The 18,171-nt window shown below is 35.9% G+C and overlaps 1 protein-coding gene across 10 annotated transcripts in view; it reads left to right on the top strand.

The window, feature by feature from the left end:
- The window catches only part of NBEA (neurobeachin), a 726,466-nt gene that overhangs the window by 354,483 nt on the left and 353,812 nt on the right, over nt 1-18,171 (top strand). The gene's annotated exons all lie outside the window — the stretch shown is intronic.

The following is an 18,171-nucleotide window of genomic DNA, read 5'->3' as shown; positions in this document are numbered from 1 at the left end:
TAAAATTTTTAATTGTTTATTAAAATTAAATAAGAAAGTAAGAGAAAAGTGTCAAGTCACTTATGAGAGAATAACCATTACATAAAAGGCAGATTAACTTCACTGTTAGGTTAACTTCCTGACAGAAACCTAAGAGACAATGAGAAAATAGGAAGGAATATTCAAAGACATAAAAGGAGAAAATAGTCATCCAGTATTATTATACCCAGACATTAAGAAGAAAGGCTTTTTGGAATTCATCACCACCATATTGGCCCTACAGGATATGGTTAAAGTAGGGGAATCTTACTTTAGAAATGAAATAAGGGGCCGGCGCCGTGGCTCACTTGTTTAATCCTCTGCCTGCGGCGCCGGCATCCAATACAGGTGCCGAGTCCTAGTACCGGTTGCTCCTCTTCCAGTCCAGCTCTCTGCTGTGGCCTGAGAGGGCAGTGGAGGATGGCCCAGGTCCTTGGGCCCTGTACCCGCATGGGAGACCAGGAAGAAGCACCTGGCTCCTGGCTTTGGATCGGCACAGCGCTGGCTGAGGCAGACATTTGGGGAGTGAACCAACGGAAGGAAGACCTTTCTCTCTGTCTCTCTCTCTGTCTATAACTCTACCTGTTAAATAAATAAATAAAAAAGAGAAGAGGAGAGGAGAGGAGAGGAGAAAAGAGAAAAGAGAAAAGAGAAGCGATGCTGGTATTTGTTCTCAAGATTAAGATGCTGGTTAAGACACCCACATCCCACTGGCCGAATACCTGTATTCAGTTCCTGGCTCTGGACTCCTGACTTAAGTAACCTTCATAGCAATTTAAGACTCTAGGAGGCAGTAGTGATAGCTCAAGTCATTGGGTTCCTTCAACCTACTTAGGAGACTTGGATTAAGTTCCCGGGTCCTGGGACTTCAAAAATGAAAACACACAGAAGTATAGATCTTAATAGTAGAGCATCCCACTTAAGAGATGGGCCAAGGACCTCAATAGACCTTTTTCAAAAGAGGAATTCCAAATGGCCAACAGACACATGAAAAAATGTTCAAGATCACTAGTAATCAGGGAAATGCAAATCAAAACCACAATGAGGTTCCACCTCACCCCAGTTAGAATGGCCCAAATTCAGAAATCTACCAACAACAGATGCTGGCGAGGATGTGGGGAAAAAGGGACACTAACCCACTGTTGGTGGGAATGCAAACTGGTAAAGCCACTGTGGAAGTCAGTCTGGAGATTCCTCAGAAACCTGAATATAACCCTACCATACAACCCAGCCATCCCACTCCTTGGAATTTACCCAAAGGAAATGAAATTGGCAAACAAAAAGCTGTCTGCACCTTAATGTTTATTGGAGCTCCATTCACAATAGTTAAGACCTGGAATCAACCCAAATGCCCATCAAGAGTAGACTGGATAAAGAAATTATGGGACATGTACTCTATAGAATACTATACAGCAGTCAAAAACAATGAAATCCAGTCATTTGCAACAAAATGGAGGAATCTGGAAAACATCCTGCTGAGTGAGTTAAGCCAGTCCCAAAGGGACAAATATCATATGTTCTCCCTGATCGGTGACAACTAACCAAGCACAAAAAAGGAAACCTGTTGAAGTGAAATGGACACTATGAGAAACAGTGACTTGATCAGCCCTTGTCCTGACTGTTGATGTACAATTTAATACTTTATCCCTTTTAGTATTTTTTTTTTGCTCTAGTTAATACTATTGGTTAAACTCTGTAATTAACACACAATTATTCTTAGGTGTTTAAATTTAACTGAAAAGTGATCCCTGTTAAATATAAGAGTGGGAATAAGAGAGGGAGGAGATGTACAATTTGGGATATGCTCAATCTGACTTGCCCCAAATGGTGGAGTTAGAAATGTGCCAGGGTATTCCAATACAATCCGATCAAGGTTGCCTGTACCAATGCTATCTCACTAGTCCAAGTGATCAATTTCAGTTGATCACACTGATAGGTCTAAGAGTCAAAGGGATCACACAAACAAGACTAGTGTCTGCTAATACTAACTGATAGAATCAAAAAGGGAGAGAACGATCCAACATGCTAAGTGGGATACACAGCAGACTCATAGACTGGCAGATGTCCTAAACAGCACTCTGGCCTCAGAATCAGCCCTTAAGGCATTCGGTTCTGGCTGAAGAGCCCATGAGAGTATTTTAGGCATGGAAAGCCAAGACATTCTGGCAAAAAAAAAAAAAAAAAAAAAAAAAAAAACCCTAGATGAAAGATCTCTGCGAGTGAGATCCCAGTGGAAAGAACAGGGCCGTCAAAGAAGGAGGTACCTTTCTCTGAAGGGAGGAGAGAACTTCCACTTTGACTATGGCCTTGTCTAAATAAGATCGAAGTTGGTGAACCCAAAAGGCTTCCATAGCCTTAGCAACTCATGACTAGAGCCTAGGGAGATTACTGACACCATAAACAGGAGTGTCAATTTGTTAAGTCAACAACAGGAGTCACTGTGTACTTACTCCTCATGTAGGATCTCTGTCCTTAATGTGTTGTCCAATGTGAATAATGCTATAACTAGTACTGAAACAGTATTTTACACTTTATGTTCTGTGTGGGTGCAAACTGATGAAATCCTTACTTAATATATACTAAATTGATCTTCTGTATATAAAGAGAACTGAAAATGAATCTTGATGTGAATGGAATGGGAGAGGGAGCGGGAGATGGGAGAGTTGTGGGTGGGAGGGAAGTTATTGGGGGGAAAAGCCATTGTAATCCATAAACTGTACTTTGGAAATTTATGTTTACTAAATAAATGTTTAAAAAATAGTAGAGTAGATACACAAAGAGAGAAAAGAAGAAAACTCTAATGATTGATATTTTATGAATTTTATGATTTGCTATAAATTTAGATTTTTATTCTGGCTATTTTAATTAGGTCTATCATTCTAAATTTTTTTTCTGTTCTCAGATATTGATGTCAGTGTATGACTTGAGCATTTGATTCTGCTCTACTTTATGAAGGAATATGTTACTGGGCTACTATTTCATCTTTGAATGTTTGGTAGATTTCAGTGAAACTATATAGGCATTTAATTATCTCTAGAAGATTTTTAAATGAGTTGAATTTCTTTTATACATGTAGAGTAACCAAAAATTTTCTCTTTCCATGTCACTTTTATGAATTTGTGTTTTTGATGACTTATGTGTGTTTCCCATAAGTTGTCAAAATTGTTTGTGTAACGTTGTTTAAAATCCTTTAGAAATTAACATAGAGCTATCCTACAATGTAGCAATTCCACTACTGTGTATATATCCAAAGGAAATGAAATCAGTCTGTGGAAGAGACATCTGCACTCCTGTGTTTATTGCTCTATTAACAATAGCTAAATGTGGATTCAACCTAAGTATCCCATCAAAGATGAATGGATGGAAAAAATGCAGAATAAACATACATAATGAAATAGTATTCAGCCATTAAAAAAAAAAAAGAACAAAATCCTATAATTTGCAACATGAATGAACCTGGAGGACATTATGTTAGTGAAAGATGCCAGACACAGGAAGACAAGTACCACATGTTCTCATTCATATGTGAAACCTAAGAAAGTTGATCTCCTGGAGTTCAGAATAGAATAGTTATTACAAGAGGCTAGGGAAAGGAGGAGAGTATGGTGAAATCAACAAGTACATATTTACAGTTAGGTAGAAGGAACAGTTGTTGTGGTTTGCACAGTGACCATTGTCAACAATAAGGTAAGTTTCAAAGAGAAATAATAGTAAGTGTTAGAGGTGAAAGAGATGCTAATTACCCTAATTTGTTAAAAAATATATACATGTATTAAAATATCACATTGTACCCCATAAATAGGTATAATGTATAAATCAGAATTAAATAAAATTAAAGAGTAACTTCTTCCTTATGTCATATTTTCAATACCCAGAAGTAGTAACTATGAACTATTTAATGTGTGTCCTATCATACTATCTCTATCTATAAATTTAAAAGTAACTATTTTCTCATTAATATGAGAATAATTATTATTATAACATAGCTTGCTTTTCCTTTGACTTATATGATAGACCAATATTGTCAATAGAGATATATTATAGCCACATGGAATTTTAAGTTTTCTGACTGCCAGATTTAAAAAGATAAAGAGATTAATTTTAATAAGATATTTTATTTAAATATCATTTTAGCAGGTAGTCAATTTTAAAAATAATGCAGCTTTTTTTCATTTTTTGTACCAAGTCTTTAAACTCAGGTTTATATTTTATACTTGAAACACCTCTCAATTGGTGTTCATCAGATTTCAATTGCTTGTAATAGCCATATGTATCAACACATATTGGATGCCATAATGGTTAACACAACTCTACCTTCTATATAAGAGTATCTGTTCTTCTCTTCTTTTAATGTTAATATAGTCCAACAGTAGAACGGGTTCTGCTAAATCCCAAAATATCTTCAAACAAAGATTAGCAAACTGTATGCAAGAGGTTCTTGATTGTTTTAAAAGGGTAGGCTGTAAGTTATTCTACAACAATAAAATTCTTAACATTGGTTTATATGCCTGTGGCTATATGACTATTCATGAAGAAGTATGTAATAATACTTATTACATAATTCTGCTGCTTGACAATGAAGTGCAATAGGGCCTTGATGTTCAACATTTAATATTGAAAGTTTCTTCTGTTCTCAAATGATAACATAGATTAGGAGCATAGAGCAATATATTATTTTACCCAGGCATAAAGTGAAATGGTTCGTACTTTCATTGCAGTGTGTAGGAATGAAGAAGCCAGATAGATAACCAGGTATCAACAGCTCACTGCAATATGGTTGCTACTGCATTATTTCTTGAAAGTAAGGCATTTTCATAATGGTCTTTTTGCTATGGGATGTTGTATATAAGTCTAGTTGTGGCAACAAAATATGAATTATGTACAAAGGTCTCAGAATGCACATCTTGAGAAACAGTAAATATCTGTAATATCTTTAAGTTGCTTATGAATATTTTTCACAACCGTATGCATTGCATCTTAATAATTCTCAACACATGTAAACATATTTGAATTCCATCTAGAGTTATCATGCCTAATTTTTTTATTTTTACATTTTATTTTAACAACTTACAAGATTTTGAGGATAATTCTACTAACACATTTATTCTTAGCTCTAGAAAAATATGATATTCAAAGACCATCATCAAGAGTGTTAAGTAACAATGCAATATAACTGTAGATAAAATAGAAGTACATGAATATTGATTATACTGTTGAACAAGTATAAGTATATTTTTTCATATTAAAACATGGAAGTTTTATTTACTATAGTTCCATACAGGTCTGTTTTGATTATCAGTCTTTTTTAATATTTATTTTATTTGAAAGACAAAATTACGGGGAGAGAGAAAGAGAGATCTTGCTTCCACTGGTTCACTCCCCCAAATGGCTGAAACAGCCTGGGCAGTGCCAGGCCAAAGCCAGAAGCCAGGAGCTTCATCTGGGTCTCCCATGTGGGTGCAAAGTCCCAAGCACTTGGGCCATCCTCCACTGCCCTCCCAGGCACATCAGCAGAAAGCTGGATTGGAACTGGTGCAGCAAAGCCATGAAGCACTGCTCACATGGGATGCCAACATTGCAGGTGGCAGCTTAACATGCTATGGCACAACACGAGCCCTGTTACTAGTTTTAAACAGCATATTTGAGTGTCAGTCATTACCTTTCTCAATGAAATTTACATTCTAATTTTTAATTTGAAAAATCACAGATAGTAAAAACCTATTTTAGCTTCTAGAGTTTTTTCCTACTGCTTAAAATTGGAAACATTCCCCTTATTTCTTATTTATTGGAACTATCATTGCCTTGATTTCTTCTGATCATTTCTTGCAGTGATGTTTTCTAAAAGAAAGATTAGTAACCTAGCCTCAAGAAACCAGACTGAGTGTATCAATATGTGTGTTATGTATACTCATAATTGAAGAAAATATCCTTGAAAAGTTACCTGTATAACAGTCTTCTCAACAGGGATGAGTTATCCTCAGCCATTCAAACGGCCTAACTATGTATATATTAATCGTTACAAAATATGCTCCCTAAAACTCTTCCCTCATAAAACAATCTAGATCTTCCTTTATTATAAATACATATATTTATGAGTACATTTAATAATATTAAATTATTAATTTAGTGAACAGATAAAATCTGGCTGTCCCTTATGTTTGTCTTTATAGGAATACCTACTTTCCTTTTAGTAACTATTAGATATACTTCTGTATTGCCTAATGGGTTTTCTGTGATTGCTGGTTTGAGTGTCCAGAATCAAAAAATCCAAAATCTGAAATGCTTCATAAATTAGAAATGTTTTGAGGGTCAGGGTCATGACACTACAAGTGGAAAATTCTGTATCTGACTTCATCTTAAGTTGCAGTCAAACCTCAGGAACACTAAAAATATTGTATAAAATTACCTTCATGATATGTACATGAGATGTATGTGAATCATAAATGAATTTTATATCTAGACGTTGGCCCTATCCCAAAGATATCCTATTGTAAATATGCAAATATTCCAAAGTCCAAAATCTGAAACACATCTGGTAAGCACTTCATTAATGGATACTCAGCTTTCATCAGTAATCTTCTCTTTAAACTGATCATTGATTATGTTTTTTACATTCAGTTATTCTTATAATGCTTTTTAGTAGAACATTCATAAAATAAAGGCTGAAAAATTTTAAAAAATAATACTTTAACTTTTGCCTGTATATTCGTTAGTTTCTGTTTTGCATATATGAAAAAATACTCATTCTTCTTTTCTACTCTACAGGTATTTTTTCAGTTTAATCCCTGTGATTATTAACTTATCTAATTGACATGAAAACTTTAAAGAACACACCTATTTTTAGTGGCAGTTAATGATAAGTAGAAGCTAAGAATATAAAACTATAAAATTAATCCTGGAGTTTCAGAAGATGGAGGATCTCAATTTACCCTCCCATTTTCCCCTTGTAATATTTTCCATATTTAAAAAATTTTATGATGGATTGACTCTCTAAGAACATTAAATTGGCTTATTTAATTGTATATAAAGAAGAAAGAATGAGGAATGCACATTGAGCTGACATAGATGAGGAGAAACTGATGGGAGAAAAGAAAATATGTTCTTGGTCTGAGATTTCTACTAGGTCATCTAAGTACCATAAAGTGATTGTGAAGAGAACATAGGGATTTCATTGTCATCCTTCTGGAACTTATTTGTCTTCAAAGTGTTTAGTTTCAAAGGGTCCTTAACATGAGATCCAATTCCCTGAAAAAGTCCTTCATCTTGAGGAAATTTTATGCATCCATGCAGAAGAGTTAAGAATTTGTGACACAACTATCTAAAGGCTTGGCAGCTCTCTGTAGGCTTTTAAAACCAAAGTTAAATATGTTTCCCCATGAAGATAAAAATTTATATGTCCATAGTTAATTTATACCTTTTCTTATGGTTGTTCATTTTCTTCTGTAGCAGAGTGAGTATTTATACACCTATGTGTGTTTTCACAAATGGCAAAAGACTTTCTGGGATGTCTTATAAGATGTTAAAATATACTTTTTTCTCATAATTGCCACTTGTTGAAATGACGGTAAATTATTATTATCTCTTTGCGTATATTTTCATGTATCTCCATGCTTGAAGCAATTTCTCTCTATATGTTAGAATTATTAGCTATGCTAAAGATTAAAGTTTTATTTCCTGTCCACCTGTATACCATTTTTTGACTCTACAAATAGTAATATAGTTCAGTAACCACAACAAACACTGTTCTTTTTGTGAGGTACCTCACTTGCCTCACAATTTTGTGTCTTTACTTTTGCAATATTTTGAAATTTCTAGAATCAGTTATGTAGTAATATGCACTTATGAAATACTTTTTGAAATGATGAAACCAATGTGCTTTAATATAAAAGAGTATTGCCTAACCTAGTTTGTTACTCAGATTTTTGCATGTGATAACTTAATTAGCACTTTCTGTCTTACAAAAATATCATTAATGCTAAAAAGGACCTTAAGAATGGCCTTAATTTAGAGATATGGAGATTTCAGTAATTCTGATGTGAACTATTATATAATTATGATGCAGTAGTATACTACTTCACAAATGAGTAGAAGGAAGTTTAAATAATTGAACAAGAAAAGGAACAATATATGAAACAAGGAAGGAAAATATATAGCACTTCTTAAAATCTCAATTATTGCCTGTTAGAAAGTTCGGTAATTTTGAGGTTTGTTTATATCCTCTTGTTGAGTGAGAGAAGGGCCCCAACTCAATAGTTTTCATCACTGACTTCCCATTAAAATCATTTGGGAACATTAAGATAGTCCTGATGCCCGGACCCTATGCTTAGAGATTTTTTGAGTGTAATTGGTACTATTTTTTAACAGCTATCTATCTGATATTTTTTTCTTTCAGCCAGAATTGAGAACCATAGATTTAAGTAATACCCTATATCTGGGAGGATTAAATTAAGTTCTGCAACAAAAGAATATAGAATATATACAGTATGCCAGACGCTTGCTACTTACTAAGTACACATAATCAAATAAGATCCTTCCTTCTGTTAAGGAATTTATGTTATAGTGAGGAAACACATGTAAATAAATTGCTAAGAATATCAATAATTTAATAAATGGTTCTTTGAATAATAAAATATTAATTGATGAGAAAATAATATCTAGGCTTTATCCCATTTCCTGTCTTTAAATTTGAATTATTATTTATTTTGCATGCATTAAGATTTATTATTCTGTCCAGCACACCTCCTGTTACAATATAGCCCTTTTCCAGAGGAGTAAGTAAGGTCTCAAAATTGATGAAATAACCAAAGGAGACAATATCATACGTTAGTTATGCCTGTAGGGTACTTTTTTCCTTCTATTTCGTTTTTTTACTTACACTTATCACATTTTTAAAATTACTCCTCAATACTATATTCTGTATTTTAATAGGTTATACAGAGATTGCATTATTCAACTAAAGGTGCTAAAAATTGATTTTTCTAATACTTTTACAACTGTCAGTCGTGATTCATTAAAAAGGCTTCAAAACACATCCAATCTCAACATTTTTCTAAGAGGAAAATATACCTTAGGGACTATTTTGTCTGTTTTCTTTCTCTCACCTAGTATTAAAAAAAAAGCTGAAAACGTGTATTCTCTTCATTGCCTTAGAAGATTCATTTATAGTTCACAAATATAAATAAGAATCCAAAGTAAAGGTAATGTTGAATCCCAGAAAATTACTGAAAATATTTATGTGTAAAATTTCTAGTTTTTGTACTACCTTTGTCATCTGGGTTGTTAGTTCTGGAACTCTTCTGCTGCAACAGCCTACTGGGCTGAAAAAGGGAAGAGTTGGAGGCACGGCACCAACTGGCACAGGTGCCCCCAAGCATAAGGACGAATGTTCTATGCACTTGGGTTTTCATACTCATATTTTATGATCTTATCCTTATATTATAATTTTGAATTAATTTACTTGGATTTTGTTTTTCCCTGTCAGACTCCTGGAAGATGAATATATATTATCCTAGGATTTAGTATATTTTCTGCCTGGGACTTATAAAACAATTGGTAATATTTTTATAACCTTACAAATTGTTAGTAGTAGTTAATGTAGTTAGTAGAAATTGACTTGAGAATTGAAATTATAAAATTTAGAATTAACAGTTGGTAAGGAATTTTGTAAAACTTTAAAAGCTTAACATTAGGAGAATCTACTTTGACTATTATTTAGGTTAAGGTCTGCAAAACCACTCTTCTACTCCCACTCATACGTTCATGCAGAACCCAGTAGCAACAGTGGCATAGAAGAAAATATTTATATCTGTGTAGCAATAACTAATAGAACCTAGGAAAAAAGAACCATGAGTTAAAATACTTGTTAAATTTCGTACATAAGGATTTTTTATATTTTCCTCCCAAAGTTGCTAAACCCCAAGAGTTGAACAAGTGTTGCTTTCATTCTTTAGTATAGTAACTGTAAAAATTGAAACATTAATTTCTTCAGGCACACCCATCACCAAAACTGAATAAAATACAACTTCTTCAAAAACTAATTAAAATATTTTATGATGTATACATACAACTTATAAAGAGTAAATTGAAATTGCACAGACACAAGAAACTACTATTAATCTAGCTACTGTTAAACTCCCATATTGGAAAAGATGATATTTCAGCTGGTACTGTTGTAAAATCCAGTGTTTAAGGGCAGAAGAGCAAGACAAATAAAGAACAAACTAGACAAAAGTCTCTTAAATTTCTTACAAGGGCCAAGGGGAAACAGCAAATATTTTCCAATCCTTAAAAAAAAATCTCCATTTCTTTTTGTAATTATCTGTAGTCTTTAATGTCTCCAAAGCACAAAAGAGCCCATTTAGATTGTTCTTCTTTAGGAGAAATGCTATGTTCAGTTATGCTCATCCATTCTATGAGCATTTTAAGAGGTCTCATTACCTGACTCTAAGCACGAAATCTTGTAATAACCAGAAGTGGATTGTATGTTAATTGCTGCATTCCCAATAGATCACTAAATGGTTTTGTTTTGTTTTGTTTTGTTTTGGACAGGCAGAGTTAGACAATGAGAGAGAGAGAGAGACAGAGAGAAAGGTCTTCCTTTTTCCATTGGTTCACCCCCAAAGTGGCCGCTATGGCCAGTGCATTGCGGCCAGCACACTGTGCCGATCTGAAGTCAGGAGCCAGGTGCTTCCTCCTGGTCTCCCATGGGGGTGCAGGGCCCAAGGGCCTGGGCCATCCTCCACTGCACTCCCGGGCCACAGCAGAGAGCTGGACTGGAAGAGGAGCAACCGGGACAGAATCTGGCGCCCCGACAGGGACTAGAACCCGGGGTGCCGGCTCTGCAGGCAGAGGATTAGCTTAATGAGCTGCAGCGCCGGCCACTAAATGATTTTTATAAGTGCTGCCTGTATTGATCATGCTGTGGTAATGCTAAACATTAAAATTGCACTAATATTTAAAACCACATACATCTTTAATTCAAAAAGACTAACATAACTAAGACCAGAGAGTTTACAGTCCTTTAGCAAAGAAGCAAAATAAAGTTTACAATCATGTTACTTAAGTCTGGGTTCTTTGAAGACTAACTGGGCTGTTTTATATAATGACGAGGAAAGGAAAATGTGTCTGCACTGATTTTTCTGAACCAGTAACAATCTGTATCCTTTTTCAAGACATCCCATTCTCTTATGCCTTCTTCAGCATTTCTGTTACCATTCATTTTGTGTAGTTAGTGTTTCTCTGTCTCCTTCTGCATGATCTACAGCTATAATTATGTCTCTTCATCTTAAAAACTTTGAATCTTTCTTTCAGCCCCTGTGTTATTTTTGTTTAGCTTTCACCAAAAAATTTTTTGAAATTTTGTACACCAGCTGCCACCTTCTCTTACTCAATTTCCTTTCCTTTACCAACCCAGTGCAAACAGGCTTTCATCCACAGCACTCTGATTATCAAATTCAGGGACTTTTCGTGGGTGCTCATTATACCTGAGCTTTAAAACTTGTGGAGAAATTGATGATGATGCCATGTATACAAGCGAATGGAATGACAGCTTTCCAGTGCTTACATAAGTATTTAAAAATACCTGCAAATCTTGAGAAGTAAAATGGGAATGTGACACAGTCTCACCATCACAAAAGTGTTCAGGAAAATGCTCTTGGGCAGTAAACCTTCTACCACCCTCCTTTGTTAAGTGGGACAAGCTTGTCAGGAGCATTGCATTATCATTGGTCACCTTCAGGGGTTGTATTGCCTGTTTGTGGACAAAGCAGTTCTGGAGGGGGGATATATTGGTTGCAGTGATGGATTTTCTTTTTTCTTTTGTAAATAACTCTAACATTGTATTTTCAGTGATATGTTGAAGTACTTATATCTGGAATGATGAAATCTATCTAATTAACATAGACATTAACTCACATAGCACTTTTTGTGGCAAGAACATTTCACATCCACTGATGGTATTTTTCAATACCAGGGGTCCTCAAAAAAGTTTATGGAACGTACATGTTATGAAAATGTTATGTGTGGATTTCATTTTTGCACCAAAATAAGTTTATCTTTAATTCCAATTTTTATGAACTTTTTGAAGTACTCTCCTACAATATATTTTTAGACGTGATCACAATGTTGTATAGTAGATCTCTTGAATTTATTCTTCCTATATATCTGAGATTTTGTAGCCTTTGACCAGTATCTCTCCAATCCCTCCCTCCCCAACCCACTTACTCCAGCCCCTGTAAAACAGCATTCTCTACTTGAATTTTCAGTTGTATGTATTATTTACTTTATTATAGCATTTTACCCTTGCAACACTACTGTTGTGCACTCCTAAAAAGTGAAGGGGGTGACACTTGGCCTAGAGGTTAAGACACTGGCTGGGATACCTATATCCCTTATTCGTGTTAAGGGTTCAATTCGCAGCTTCACTTCCAATTCCCGTTTCTTGCTAATGCACACTCTGGTGGGTAGCAGATGAAACTCAACAGACCTGAATTGATATTTGGCTCCTGATTTCAGCCTGGCCCATGGCAGCCATTGAAAGAATTTTGCCAGTGAATCAGTAGGTAGAGTAACAAAGAGAGGGAGAGAGAGGGAGAGAGGGGTAGAAGAGTAGAAGGGGAGAGAGGGAGAGAGGGGGTGGGGGAAAAGGGGGAGAGAGGGAGAGAGGAAGAGAGAGAGACAAAGTGTTCCATCCACTGGTTTACTCTCCAAATAACCACAACAGCTGAAGCCAAGAGCCTGGAACTCCATGTTGGTCTTCCATGTAAGTGGCAGGGGCCCAGGTATTTGAAACATCTTCCTCTGCTTTTCCAGGAGCATTAGCAGGGAGCTGAATCAAAAACAGAGCAACCAGGCAGCTGGGCAGCTGGAGCTCAAACTAGCACTCCTAAATTGGATGCCAGCATCACTAACTGTGACTTACCCACTGCACCACAACGCCAGCCCCTGCCTCTCAGACTTAGAAAGAAAAGGGGGGTGGGGGGAGGTTCTACTTTTGTCAGTGTTTTCCCATTATAGTTATATCACAGATTTGGAATGCATCAGTGTTCCTTGTAAATAGCAATTGTGGCTGAACTATCTACCTTTTTCTCTTTAGCAACTTGCTTTTCTACTGGAGTTTACTGCCTGTTTGCTCTTGACTGTTGCCTGTGTTTCTATATGCCTATCGCTAAATTTCCACCAACCTTTCCAACAGAATTACAAACCTACTCTAAGTATAGTATACCTCAAGTACACTCACATTCTCTGTTGAATGGTTGTCTTGATAATTCCATTCACCAGTTTGTGGAGAACTCCCATTGTTTCTCTCCTCTGTGACTTTACTCTTTCTTAGCTCTGTCTGCCTCTTTCCTGATGTCTTTCCTTGAAGCAAGTTTTAGAGTTGGTTCCATAAATTTGGTTCTTTCCCTCCTTTTCAGCAGTTGATGGATTTGCTTGTGGTTGGTCAGATGACCCTCTGTGGCCAGTGAGCTGTGGGGAGAAGTCATATCATGTGTTCTTTTTGGGCAGCAGCTACAGAAACCAGTGCGTGCTTAAACCCATTCTGTTTGTCTCCATCCTGGTTGCCTGCAGTGTTCCAAACAGTGCCTCTGTTGTCAGTCTAACTCCTAGAAAGTGGCTGATGATGATGTAGTACAGGACAGATCCATTGCACACAGAACTTAAACAGGAAATAAACCAGCATAATCTTTCTTTCTTAATGTTTCATATCTTCCCTCATGTTTGCAGAGCACAGACCATAGGTAGGTTCTTGAATGAGAATAGATTAAAATATATTTTATGCATATCTGAAAATGTGATTATTCTATCTTTATGTTTTTCTAGTTACTGTGACTTCATCATGTGTTATGATTATTATGTTCCTCATGATTTTGAAAGCATTGCTCATTTCTGTCTTCCAGTTTTGCTAATGAGAAGTCTGATGTCATTCTGATTTCTGATTCTTTGTATAAACCTTTTTTTTCCTCTTATCTTCATCCTTAACCCTAATGTTCTATAATTTTGTGATGATATATATTGCTGGGGATTTTATGTACTCAATCCCTGGAAAAATGTATTTCATTAATAATTTCCTATCTTCCATGTTCCTTATTCCCTTTTTAAAAAAAAAAAAAAAAAAAAAAAAAAGAAGGCCCATTTGAATCCTGGCCTTTCAAAGGAAAATCCTCCACTTTCCTTATCTATTTTGTTATGCACCTCTTTTTGTTCTGCCTTCTGCAAGATGTTTTCATTATTTCTTTTAGCCATTTTAAAATGTCTACAATTTCTTCAAATGTTTCTTCGTATGTATCAATTCTGCTAAAACAATTTGTTTGCTGTTGCTTAATTTTTAAGTACTACTCCATTCTCCCCACTGCCAACTCCTCCTGTGCAATAGGCCCTCCCTTATCTTCAATTTCACTTTTATGCTTTCAGTTACCCATGATCAGCTGTAGTTTGAAAATACTAAGTAGAAAATCCCAGAAATAAACAGTTCATAGGTTTCTGTCCCTCCTGGGACATGACTCTCACTTTGTCCAGTAAATCCACACTTTATGTGCTACTCACCAGTTACTCACTTAGTAGCTGCCTCTCCTGTCAGGTCTGTTGTCAAGGTATTGCAGCGCTTGTTTCCAGGTAGCCCTTTTTTGAGCTACCAAGGCAGAGAGGCCACATTCACATAACTTTTATTACAGTATAATGCTGTAATTTTTGTCTTACCATTAATTATGGTGTTAAGCTCTTAGTGTCCATGACTTACAGATTAAACTTTATCATAGGTGTGTCTGTATAGAAGAAATAACACAGTGTGTAGTATGTATAGTCAGTACTATTCTCAGTTTCAGACATCCACTTGGGTCTTGGAACACAACCCCTGAGGATAAGGGGGAGGACTCCTGTATTCCTTTGGTCTATGTCTTTCATGACAGATTGTCAACAAGACTCTAGGTAATAATTTTGAAAGCAATATTTGCAACTAAAACATACTGTACCTTTCTGTTTTCCTTCACCAGTGAATATATAAAAAATGTTACAATATCCTGCTCCTAGTCTTAAATCTTGGTAGATTGTTTTCTGTTTCTTTCATATGCTTCTTTTCCTAATGTTAGAAATGTAATTGCTTCCCAGGGCTCAGCCTAGGTATTTTGATCACCTTTTGCTTTGTTATTTTAAGAGACTTTCATTGATCAATATTCCCATGTAAACAGTTCCACATTGCATGTTCTTTTTTGATATATCACCGTTATTCTAAGTGAAACAGTTGAAACTGAGGACAGCATTGTTTATGATTATCCCACAGTGCAGCCCCTTTTTCTTCAGCATATTCAAAATCATATAACCATTCTCCAAGTGAGCCATATGGAAAATTATACACCTTACTTGATTCTACTCTTTCAGCTCTTAACTAAAATTCTCATCCAGTCATGGCATATCTTCCTTGTAATTGTCTGATTTTCCATTTCTTTACTCAAAACACTAATTTAACCTCCCATCATCTCTCTTCTGAAAGCCATATAAAACAATATTACTATTTCCTCTTGCTAAAGATAGCAAATTTCTCTTAACGTGTTTTTAAATTAATTTTTGATGGAGCAAGAAAGAAAAAACAAGGGAACTCCCATCTACTGGTTTACTCCCCCAAATGTGGGCATTTGCCAGTGCCAGGCTGGGACCAAAGCCAGGGGTAGAATACAACCCATGTCTCCTATGTGAGTGAAAGAAATCCAATTACTTGAGCCATCACCACAGCCTCCCAGGGTGTGTTCCAGCAAGAAGCTGCTTTCAGGATCCAGAGCTGGAAATCAAACCCAGGCACTCTGATGTGGGATGTAAGCATGTTAACTGCTAAACTAAACACTTTCTATTACAAATTACTCTTCTAACAATCTAACTTTTTTAAAAAAAGATTTATTTATTTAAGAGGTAGAGTTACAGACAGAGAGAGGGAAAGGCAGAAAGAGAGGTCTTCCATTCTCTGGTTCACTCCCCAGTGGCCACAATGCTGGAACTAGGCCTATCGGAAGCTAGGAGCCAGGAATTTCTTCTGGGTCTCCCATGCAGGTGCAGGGTCCCAAGCACTTGGACCACCTTCCACTGCTCTCCCAGGCCATAAGAAGAGAGCTGGATCAGAGTAGGCGCAGCTGGGACATAAACCGGCACTCATATGGGATGCTGGCACCACAGGCTGAGGCTTAGCCTACTACGCCACGGTGCCAGCTCCCACAATCGAACTTCTTTAATGAAGTGTAAGGTCATATACGTTCATGCCATTCTCATCCTTTAAACTCCAATATCCTTAGCTTAGCTCAGAATTATTTTTACTATTGTTATATCAAAGGTTATAATTAATTTAGCATCTTGTGTGCATAATGCAGGTTTCACACATTATTAGTTTCATTAGAATGGAAATTTTGATAAATTTTTCTGTGGTCTTTTAGATAAAATATAATTTGAGATACATGTGTAATACCTGAGTAGGTACTCTGTGAAATATCTTATTGATGATCCTATTCTTACTTGAAAATCTTTAGTGTAAAAACAGTATCATACAAAAAATCATGTTTAAGAAGCAATCTGTAAGAATATATTCCTAAGGCTGGCACTGTGGCATAGTTGGTAAAGGCGCCACCTGAAGTGCCAGCATCCCATATGGCTGCCGGTTTCAGTCCCGGCTGCTCCACTTCCGATCCAGCTCTCTGCTGTGGCCTGGGAAAGCAGTGGAAGATGGCCCAAATCCTTCGGCCTCTGCGGCCACATGGGAGACCAGGAAGAAGCTCCTTGTTTCAGATTGTTGCAGCTCCAGCCATTGCAGCCAGTTGGGGTGTGAACCAGCGCATGGAAGACCTCTCGCTCTCCCTCTTTCTTTCTCTCTCTGCCTCTCCTCTTTCAAGTAAATAAATAAATAAATCTTAAAAAAAAAAAAAGAATCTATTCTCAGAGTTTCATGGTTCTTCTTACATAAAAATCACTTTCCTGTTTAAGTTAATATCACAGTGTATGTCAAGTATGCCTGAGATATTTCCAAATTTTTGTGGTATCTTAATTTGCATTAAGCATATGATATACTCATGTGATGGAGATATCTAAGAGATTGATGGGAAGTCATTTTGTTGAATTATAGGAAAAGGAGTATGTTGTAATTGTTTTTGACAGAAGTGATGTAAAACTTTAACTTTGTAAAGTGAAATAGCCAGATTATGATTTGGATAAATTGTTAGACATTGTGGTAGGTATAATCCAGGGACTTCGCTGGCCCCATACTACCATACTTCTTTTCCCAAGTTGCTAATTCTGTGTAAATGTAGATCCATGATTTGTTCTTCTATAGTTGTTCACATTTTTACTTAGGTTAGGAATATTTCACATATGAATGCCTGCAGTTATTCCCAGCATGTGTGGAGCGTCCTAAAAGAGAGTGCAATCAAGACTGCTCTTCTGCATGAAGGATGATTTTTGTGAAACTAATTTGTGGACAGGGCAGCTAAGCACTGTTTATTAGGAAAATCTATAGATGAGTGACATGAGTACTTATGGGGACTTTTAATAATGATGTATTAAGGGAGCTAGTGCAGTATTTATATAATTATTGAAAGGAATAAAATTTCAATCCAAAAAAGCAACTATCTGCCAAATATATATATTTGAAAGTTTGACATTGCTAGAATAAGCCGTAACCAAGTTTAAGTCTTTTTCTGAATATGTCATAGGGTGACTACAAAATAAGCAATATGCTTTTCTAATCTATGACAGTCACTTCTGTTCATCATGAGGACCCTAACCCTGTAGAATTGCTAGATTCCCAAACAACTCAGCAAAGAGAGAATCTACTACATTTAGCTATACTTTTAATATTAGGCTTTTTATTATAAATTTCAAATGAATTTACTTATAACATTGTTTTAACTGTGGCTTTTGATAACTTGTAATGCATATATATTCCCTTGATATCTGTGGGTTTTGATTCCAGGACATCTGTGGATACCAATATCTGGATTCTGGAGTCCCTTATATGAACTGGCATAGTGTTTGCACATAATCTGTGCACATCCTCCCATAAACTTTAAGTTGCTTTTGGAATTCTAATAAAACAATATCCACACATCACTTTTATGTGTACAGATTCACTTTGTACCCTTCTTATAGTATTGTGAACAACAAATTCAAATTTTGCTCTTT

This window comes from Oryctolagus cuniculus, chromosome 9, assembly GCF_964237555.1.
Source record: "Oryctolagus cuniculus chromosome 9, mOryCun1.1, whole genome shotgun sequence".
Classification (NCBI taxonomy): Eukaryota; Metazoa; Chordata; class Mammalia; order Lagomorpha; family Leporidae; genus Oryctolagus; species Oryctolagus cuniculus.
Note: the sequence above shows the minus strand (reverse complement) of the source record. Positions and strands in the feature narration are given on the sequence as shown.